This window comes from Gigantopelta aegis, chromosome 10, assembly GCF_016097555.1.
Source record: "Gigantopelta aegis isolate Gae_Host chromosome 10, Gae_host_genome, whole genome shotgun sequence".
NCBI lineage: Eukaryota > Metazoa > Mollusca > Gastropoda > Neomphalida > Peltospiridae > Gigantopelta > Gigantopelta aegis.
In genome coordinates, this window is record NC_054708.1 from 24,384,967 (window position 1) to 24,394,642 (window position 9,676).

At 39.0% G+C, this 9,676-nt stretch overlaps 1 protein-coding gene across 2 annotated transcripts in view; it reads left to right on the forward strand.

The window, feature by feature from the left end:
• The window catches only part of LOC121384319 (alpha-(1,3)-fucosyltransferase C-like), a 56,732-nt gene that overhangs the window by 23,726 nt on the left and 23,330 nt on the right, over positions 1 to 9,676 (forward strand). Inside the window, exon 2 of one of the 2 annotated variants that reach the window (XM_041514654.1) lies at positions 436 to 552. The exons of the other annotated variant lie outside the window; for it this stretch is intronic. The gene's annotated coding sequence lies outside the window, so the exon portion shown is untranslated. The remainder of the gene's footprint in view (positions 1 to 435; positions 553 to 9,676) is intronic. 2 annotated transcript variants of the gene reach the window in all.

A 9,676-nucleotide genomic window follows, 5' to 3' on the forward strand; every position in this document is an offset into this window, starting at 1 on the left:
GAATGCCCCATCCCCCGATAAATAAAAAAACCCTAGTTTCAATCGACCGACCCCTCACAAACCCCAACCCCCACCCCCCAAAAAGAAAGAGAGAGAGAGAGAGAGAGAGAGAGAGAGAGAGAGAGAGAGAGAGAGAGAGAGAGAGAGAGAGAGAGAGAGAGAGAGAGAGAGAGAGAGAAAGAGAGAGAGAAAAGATTCCACAAAAACAAAACAAAACCCCTAGCATCATGTGCAGAGTATCTTAATGAATTGGACCGCACACACGAAGCGCACTTAGTTTACACGCCGTAAACGTCGCAATGTTTATATGTTATGTTTATGATCTAATTTGCACATTTTATGGCAAACGCCTTGTCCAGAGTAAAGATAACCGGTCAAGTCTATAAAGCATAAAACTCATATTCTTGAGGATAACCGATACCACATTAATTTCAGTGAAAAAACAGGAAGCATGGCCGGCTGACCTCAAACGCTATCACGAACGGAACGTATGGTGAAAACGATAATGCTGCTTCGAGATTAGTGGTGCCGCAAAAGAAGAAGAAGTAGAAAGTAAAGTTTGTTTTGTTTAACGATACCACTAGAGCACATTGATTTAGTAATCATCGGCTATTGGATGTCAAACATTTGGAAATTTTGACACACATAGTCTTAGAGAGGAAAAGAAAGGAACCCCCCTATATTTTTTAATTAGTAGTAAGGGATCTTGTATATACACCATCCCACAGACAGGATAGCACATGCCACGGACTTTGTTGTGCACTGGCTGGAACGAGAAATAGCCCAATGAGACATTTGAGGACATCTAGATCGGTAAACTAATACTTTCAGTGATAGGCTCGAGGATTCAGGTTAAAGAAACGAACACGAAAGCTCATTTGGAATATCTCAGCACATTTTAAAGTTTGGTTATTTGCTTTCTAACATATGTTATGGCGATTTGACACTTGGTATCGAATGCAGGGTCCATAGCCTTAAAGGCCAAACAAATTCAAAGACTTTCAAAGACTTTTACCTGCCATATTCAAAGACTTTTACACAGCGGTCAAAGACAATAGAATACGATAAAAATGCCAAATCAGTTCGTTTACGTTGCTGTCCATGGCAAAAAAATGGATCATGCATCATGATAGATTAAACCTTGTAACTGGAAAATATCGAATGCATGCAGCTGTAAAAGATATCATCATTGCTTTGACTAAGATTTGTGAGAATTTAAAGACTACTAACGACTTTAATTACAATTCAAAGACTTTCAAAGACCTAAAAATCTTTCTTTTTTTTCAAATTCAAAGACTTTCAAATTCAAAGACATTCAATGAATTTAAAGACCACTACGAACCCTGCGAATGTTAGTGCACATCCAGAACAAGCTGTTGTCGCGCACGCCTGTCGTGGGCGCAAATTATTGCATGAGCAAGCCCTTGCGTCCAAGAGATGAAAGGGGACCAGGGTGGCAGTAAAGGGGTATTTTATACACTTACACAGACATGACAACACATACCATGGCCATTGATGAATCCACTGAAGACGAGTATATATCCTATGATTCGTTGCGCCGAGTGGCGGGACGTAGCCCCGTGGTAAAGCGCTCGCTCGATGCGCGGTCGCGGTGTGGGATCGATTCCCGTCGGTGTGCCCATTGGGCTATTTCTCGTTCCAGCCAGTACACTACGACTGATATATGTCATTAAAAGGTATAGGACGATGCCAGCTTTAGTTTTAAGAGCACTTATCCTGTAAATATTCACTACTAAAAATTTGCTAAGGATCATACCATTTTTGTAGGATAAAAGTATTCAATGACCCCACATTGAAATATATCTATTTACACTAAATGGGTAAGCCCACTAGGGCCCCAATCACACACTTGAGTGATCACCATGCGCCTTTGAGGTCACGGTATGCACATGCAACTTAACAACCTCTGTACTGGCTTGCTGAGACAGCATCGTCGTACACATCGTACACAAGGTTAGCATCAGTTTCGATTTTTTTTTTACCGCATTTGAGGTCCTCAATGCCTCCTCAACGTCAACGTCGTCGGTTGACCACCGAAGAATTGGCCAGGGCCATGGACATGCTGGTATGTGGGTCTTCACAGCGTAGGGTTGCCAACGTCTTTTGTGTGAGCCAAAGTGTGATAAGCAGAGCATGGAATCGCTTCTTGTGGTGCAAGCCAGACGTCATCCCTTCGTGAATGCGAGATCCTGGACGTCTACGTCAGACCGTACGCTGGTGCAATCGGACCCCAGTTCATCCTCATGGACGACAACGCTCGACCTCATCGTGCCAGGGTGATGGAGGACTATCTCTAGCAGGAGACCATCGTCCGTATGGAATGGCCAGCACGCTCACCTGATCTGAACCCGATCAAGCATGTTTGGAACATGCTACAGGTGGCGATTTCGCAACGGCTGGTCCAACCAACCACTCTCGTAGAACTGGGAAATGCCCTCACTGAAGAGTGGAACAATCTTGAGATGGCAGCCATCCAGAGACTCATTGGAAACATGAGACGCCGTTGCCAGGCTGTGATTGCATCACGTGGGTCACACACAAGCTACTGACAGTTATTGCTGCTGGTAATTGAACTGTTTGGGACATTTTCATGACTTGGAGTAACATTATTGTCACGGAACATGCTCTTAAATTTGTTTCGCCTGTGGCGATTTTAATTGTGTTAGAGGGCCGTGTGCAGTTTATTGCCCGTAGCCCAGATGGGCAACTTGTTACGTAATACTTCGCACGATCGTACATTCCAATACACACCCTCAGCCAGCTGCGGAGGCCATGTAGCTAGTAGTTACGTAATATCTCCGGTAGTGCTGTTTATGGCCAGGAGATTGCTCGCGGTTGGCGACAGCCAGACTGACGATCAGAGAGAAATATACCGGGGTAGAATATGAGATGATACGTGCGGTACCGCCTTGTATCCCCAGGCAAACTCCTGATTTATAATAAATAGCTAGAATTTAGAGATATCTAGGAGAACGAATTAGGACGGCTCCAGGGGATCACGAACGTAGTCCGTTAGGACTTGGTAAATATCATTTCTGCCCTGTGTATAACCTTGATGTGATTGATGTGACTTTAAATATTTTAATACTGTATTATACCAATATTCTTTAGACAGTGTCTTCGGTCATCTGACGAAGTAAATCGTAGACTTTTTGTTCTAACATTATATGAGTATTTGGTAATATAAGCTTAGCCAGTCATCCTAGTGTAAACTGTAGGTTATTGTCTTTATTGTGATAAGTATTAATTCTGTGTCACAAGGTTACTGAATGAGTAGTTAGGGTTAATTAAAAATTAACCCGTTAGGAATAGAGCTGTAATTCCTTTATTAATTAAGTTCCCCAAGAAGCGTTCCTAAATTATCACACGTTACTGAACGAGTAGTAAGGGTTAATTAAAAATTAACCAGTTAGGAATGGTGTTGTAATTCCTTTATTAATTAACTTCTCCTGTAAGCGTTTCTCAATTATCACACGTGTGGGTGTGGTGTAACGGTGAAGTGATTCGCATATTGTGTAACTAGACACCTAGAGATTAACTAATTAAGTGATCAGTTCTGGGTTGTTATTATTGCTGTTATTAATTAACTACTACGGCTGTACATTTGTCAGCGTAGATTAATACAGATTCCAAAGTGTATTGTGTTTTTGTTGTGTTTCTAGAGAGCTAACGTGCTATAATAATATATACTTTATATAAGATCGTATCTCTGATCATACCTAGAGACGAGCCATACTAGGGTTAACAGCCTGTTACAGAGAGATCTAATAGATATACAAGTAGGAGAGACATTTTGATAATCGTGTTTTATTCAGTTACGGGAATTATAGAATCCCCGTGACAATTATGAAATCTCCATTTTTGGGGGTCTGCTTCTTTGATGACAGAACGCGTGTTACCTATTGTTCAAATTTGGTATACAGCAGTGAAATTCAGGAAATAAACATGTCCTCGAATACATGCCATTTTTAGTTTTTGTGTGGTACCCATGCCGAACAATATAATACCACCCTAAATAGTGATCCCTAGCAAATTTTGAGTAGTATATATATATACATATATAGACGCGAGTATTTGCGTTTCCAATCTCCAAAATAGAGGTTATTAAACGTGTCTGTTGAAAAGAGAGCTCAGCGGTACCGATGTTCTGTAGTATCCCTTTGGCTGAGTATCAGCGACATTGTGTAACGCACGCAAGGGTATTCCAGATCCAATTCACCAATCAATAACCCATCTCTATCTTCATCTGCAAACTTTCGGCTGATCATATCGTTATCAAACAGTCTGCTCTCATGCACTGATCCACGCCAATGTGCCACTATATTAACAGATTACGGCTAGTGTCACATATTTCTTGATCATTGATCAATGACTAACATTTTCTGTTGATGCATCTTTGTCAGTGGACCCATTGCGCTATTTCTCGCTCTAGCCAGTGCACCACGACTGGTACACCAAAGGCCGTGGTATGTGCTATCCTGTCTATGGGATGGTGCATGTAAAAGATCCCTTGCCGTTAATCGAAAATATTAGTCCATGAAGTGGCAACAGCGAGTTTCCTCTCTCAATATCTGTGTGGTCCCTAACCATATGTCTGACGCCATATAACCGTAAATAAAATGTGTTGAGTGCGTCGTTAAATAAAACATGTCCTTCCCTTGACAGTTTTGGGGCGAGTCGTAGCTCAGTGGTAAAGCGTTTGCTTAATGCGCGGTCGGTTTGGGATCGATCCCCGTCAGTAGGTCCATTGGGCTATTTTCGCTGCAGGCAGTGCACCACGACTGGTACATCAAAGGTCATAAACGATCCCTTGCTGTTAATCGGAAAGAGTAGCCCATTGCGTGGCAGCAGTGGGTTTCCTCCCTCGATATCTGTGTAGTCCTTAGCCATATGTCCGACGCCATATAACCGTATATACAATGTGTTGAGTACGTCGTTAAATAAAACATTTCCTTCCTTCCTTTGACAGTTTTGTTTTAATACGCAGACAGGGCATCACATGCCGCGGCCTTTGGTATATTAGTCTTGTCGCATTACGTGTGACAGGATAAAAAACCCAGCACAATCAGAGAATGGGTCCATCGAGAGGGTTCGATCCTACGAGCCAGGCATCTCAGGCAAGCGTTCTACCGCCTGAGCTAGATCCCGCCCCTGGGAAAACAACAAAATAATAACAGTGTGATTATGTATTAAAGGGACATTCCTGAGTTTGCGGCAATTTTTAAGATCATGTTTCTGATCGTTCTAATATTTGTACTAGGTTACATTTCATTTTATTTCCTAAAATATTTGTTTTTCGTACGCACGAAATTATTTGAAGACAAATCCAGTTTGGGCTTCTTTCAAATATTAAGACGACCAGAAACACTCTTGAATATACAGACACTGCTATTCTAAACAAGAACATATATTTAATATGTAACTTTAATCGTAGAAATATTTTATTAGTCAGAAAGATCTTACAATGCAGAAAACTCAGGAATGTTCCGTTAAAATTATTAGCCTCGTTCCAGAGATACACGAGTACCTTTTCTATTTCACATCTAGTGTATTTAGAGCTATTTCAAACACCAGTATAAACGAAAACACATTGTCTTTGCCAAAATTGATACTAAAGCAAGACATTGCAACTAATATGTCATTTAACGGTAAAAAGAGGTCTAATAGTAATACTAGATAATACAGTACACTGCCTAACAACTAGGTTCTGTTCATTTAATCATTAATTTCTTTCGGAAAGCATAAGGAAACGGAACGCATTAGAAACAACATACATTACAAGGACCTAGGTACAGTTCTTTGCAATGTCATTGTGTCGACTTTTTTCCTGTTAACCTTATCAAGTCACCAGGACATCCTCACGCGCCTGTGCTATTTCCTGCACCGCTAGGGGTCTCATGAAACAGTTTTCCGGTTTCAAGGAATGCTTTGGTTTTTCTTAAATGCCAGTAAACGAATTAACACCGGTATAGTCAATAATCTGCCTTTTTTATTTCGCTAACTACAGTGTGACGTAACAGAGCACAAACGCGAATCAAAGGATACGCACTTTGTAGAACTTATGTAATATTTCCAGGGCACAATATTTTACGAGAACCGTTGTTCTGTTCGCGTGTTGGTTACACGAATTTAAAATCACGAGAACCACCAATCGGTTACGTGGTGAACAATTAAATTCTAAAAGTACCATATATCAGTAATGGAAGTGAAAATCAATTTGTTTTTAAATACATTTGAACCACCAATGTAACACAGAACCGTAGTTCACGTGTTTCAGGATCAGGTAAGCCTAACTCATCGGTTACGAGAACTATATTCACGTAACCGAACAATCGGTTACCTAAACAACCTCACGTGAACTGACTTCCGGTTACCTAAGATCTTGAAATATTGTCCTCTCATTTTAATTGACGGTTAATGTACACACAGAGAACAACAACAAAAAAGTATGTTTTGTGTAATGACACCACTAGAGCAGATCATATTAACTTATTATTATGTGAAATTTATATAGTCTTAGAGGAAAGCCGGTACATGTTTTCCTCTGCTAGCACCCCTGCGCATGCTGTAACCTCACACCACAAACAGCACAGAATGGCCAATACAGCACAAATTGAAATTTTGAGTAAAAGTCCGTATCTATCTATGATATTTGTATTTTTGCACAGTTCTTTACACTGTTTTTATTTAAATCTTGAATTTTTATATTGATCTTGATCATCACTTTATTTGTTTGTATTAATATAGTGTGACACCCAATAGCTGATGTATTTTTCGTGCTGGGGTGTCGTTAAACATTCATTCATTCATTTATCGTCTAGCATGGGGCTGGGAAAACCCGATCAGAGACTCAGTCACTTACAATGTCCGAGATCAAGCCAGGGATGGGCGTGCTTGAACCGTAACTGGATGTAAGCACATTAAAGGAGTTCCCATTCCCAATGAGAGAATGGGTTTACCTATAGTCAGTCCCACAGGAAACGCCCTTTTTTCAATGCTATAGAATTTACTACAAGTTATTTATTTCTTGGCCGATTGTTTTCTAAATTGCACTCAAACATAGTATTTATTTATTTATTTTTTATTTATTTTTAAAAATACTTTTACGTTTTTCTTACATCAAACCTAATTTATTTAAAAAAAAAAAAAAACGTTTTTGTAGGAGGATGGGACGGACTGTATAGGATTCAGTCCTATGATCAAAGAACCTCACGCAAACGCTCTACGTGTTACTTATTAAATGGACATTCCTGAGTTTGCTGCAATGTCTAATATGTTATCGACTAACAGAGACTTTTTAACGATTGCAATTACATATTAAACATATTTTTCTGCACAAAATATTAGAGACTATATATTAAACGTGTTTCTGATCGTTCTAATATTTGTACTAGGTTAAATTTCATTTTATTTCCTAAAATATATTTATACAATTATTGAAGACAAAATCCAGTTTGGGCTTCTTACAAATATTAAGAAACACATTGAATATACAGACACTGCTATTCTAAACAAGAAAATATATTTAATATGTAAGTTGAATCGTAGAATTATTTTAGTCGGAAACATCTTACAATGCAGCAAACTCAGGAATGTCTATTTAATAATATAACTACGTTGTTTTTTGACACTTGCTTATAGACTCTATGACATTTCCCCTCTAACATTTAATGACCTGAACTTGAAGTATATGACATTTCCCCTCTAACATTTAATGACCTGAACTTGAAGTATATGACATTTCCCCTCTAACATTTAATGACCTGAACTTGAAGTATATGACATTTCCCCCTCTAACATTTAATGACCTGAACTTGAAGTATATGACATTTCCCCTCTAACATTTAATGACCTGAACTTAAAGTATATGACATTTCCCCTCTAACATTTAATGACCTGAACTTGAAGTATATGACATTTCTCCTCTAACATTTAATGACCTGAACTTGAAGTATATGACATTTCCCCTCTAACATTTAATGACCTGAACTTGAAGTATATGACATTTCCCCTCTAACATTTTAATGACCTGAACTTGAAGTATATGACATTTCTCCTCTAACATTTAATGACCTGAACTTGAAGTATATGACATTTCCCCTCTAACATTTAATGACCTGAACTTGAAGTATATGACATTTCTCCTCTAACATTTAATGACCTGAACTTGAAGTATATGACATTTCCCCTCTAACATTTAATGACCTGAACTTGAAGTATATGACATTTCTCCTCTAACATTTAATGACCTGAACTTGAAGTATATGACATTTCCCCTCTAACATTTAATGACCTGAACTTGAAGTATATGACATTTCCCCTCTAATATTTAATGACCTGAACTTGAAGTATATGACATTTCTCCTCTAACATTTAATGACCTGAACTTGAAGTATATGACATTTCTCCTCTAACATTTAATGATTTAAGACTTACTTTCATGTTATAACGCTCTACCGCTTTAAGATCACGTGACCGATCACTGCACCAATTAGTATGTGTCATCGGACATAAGGTTTGGTAGGTACAGGGTTCGCAGCCTGGTACCAGCTCCCAGCCAGAGCGATGTTCAACGACTCAGTGGGTAGGTGTAAGACCACTACACCCTCTTCCCTATCACGAACCACTAACAACTAACAACTAACCCACTGTCCTGGACAGACAGCTTAGATAGATGAGGTGTGTGTGCCCACGGCATCGTGCTTGAATCTTAATTGGACAAGCACGAAAATAAATTGAAAAGAAATGAAGTATGTCACCACCTCTGGTGCAATGGGTCTCTTGACACACACAGTCACACGCACGCACACTTATACAATTAATAAATACGTGAGCTACCCACAAATATTAGAGCCCGTACTCCTATGTTATTACACAAAATATGAAGTTCATAGCCCCCATTGCGCTGTTAATGACAAACATAAGCCGATTCCACACCGAATATCAATATAAGAATATAATAGAATAGATGTTTAACGACACCCCACCACGAAAAATCCATCGGCTATTGGGTCGGAGACACGAAGGAGTCAAATAATATATTTGGATGTTATAAAATCCTTAATTTGTTCTAGGGCTTTAATGGTTGCCGAATCAAGCAATCTCTTAAACATAATTACACCTATGAAAAACCTGTAGCATAAGCCACATAATTCGCATCCCGTGATCCACCCGTGTAAACAGAAATGTAATCAGTGTACTTCTCTTGAATTACTATGAAATGTTGTTGGTTTTTTTTTTTTTTTTTTTTTTTTTTTTTTAAATAACTGGATTTGTGCAATCCATGTTTTGATGGATACTATTTTGGTTTGATGCACCAAGGTGAAACAATTAAACATAAAGACGTATCCGTAATGTCCGTTATATCCATATTGGACAAGGATAAGAACTGTTTAATGTGGAGACCGAATGTGAGAATGGCTTTTGGTTTTGCATCAAACAACGTCACATATTTATAACCAAACAGGGCTCTAGGTTCTGGATGTTTTGGCACACTGCAGAGAAAGCTTTGCACGTCTAGCACCTAAACTAGATTCGTGTGTATCAACGTACACGCTCTCCACTGACGATGATGTAAAAGCACCAAAACAAAACATTAACTTCTGGTTGTATATAGCATCTGCAAGTAAGACATGCGTGCTGACCCATTCACAGT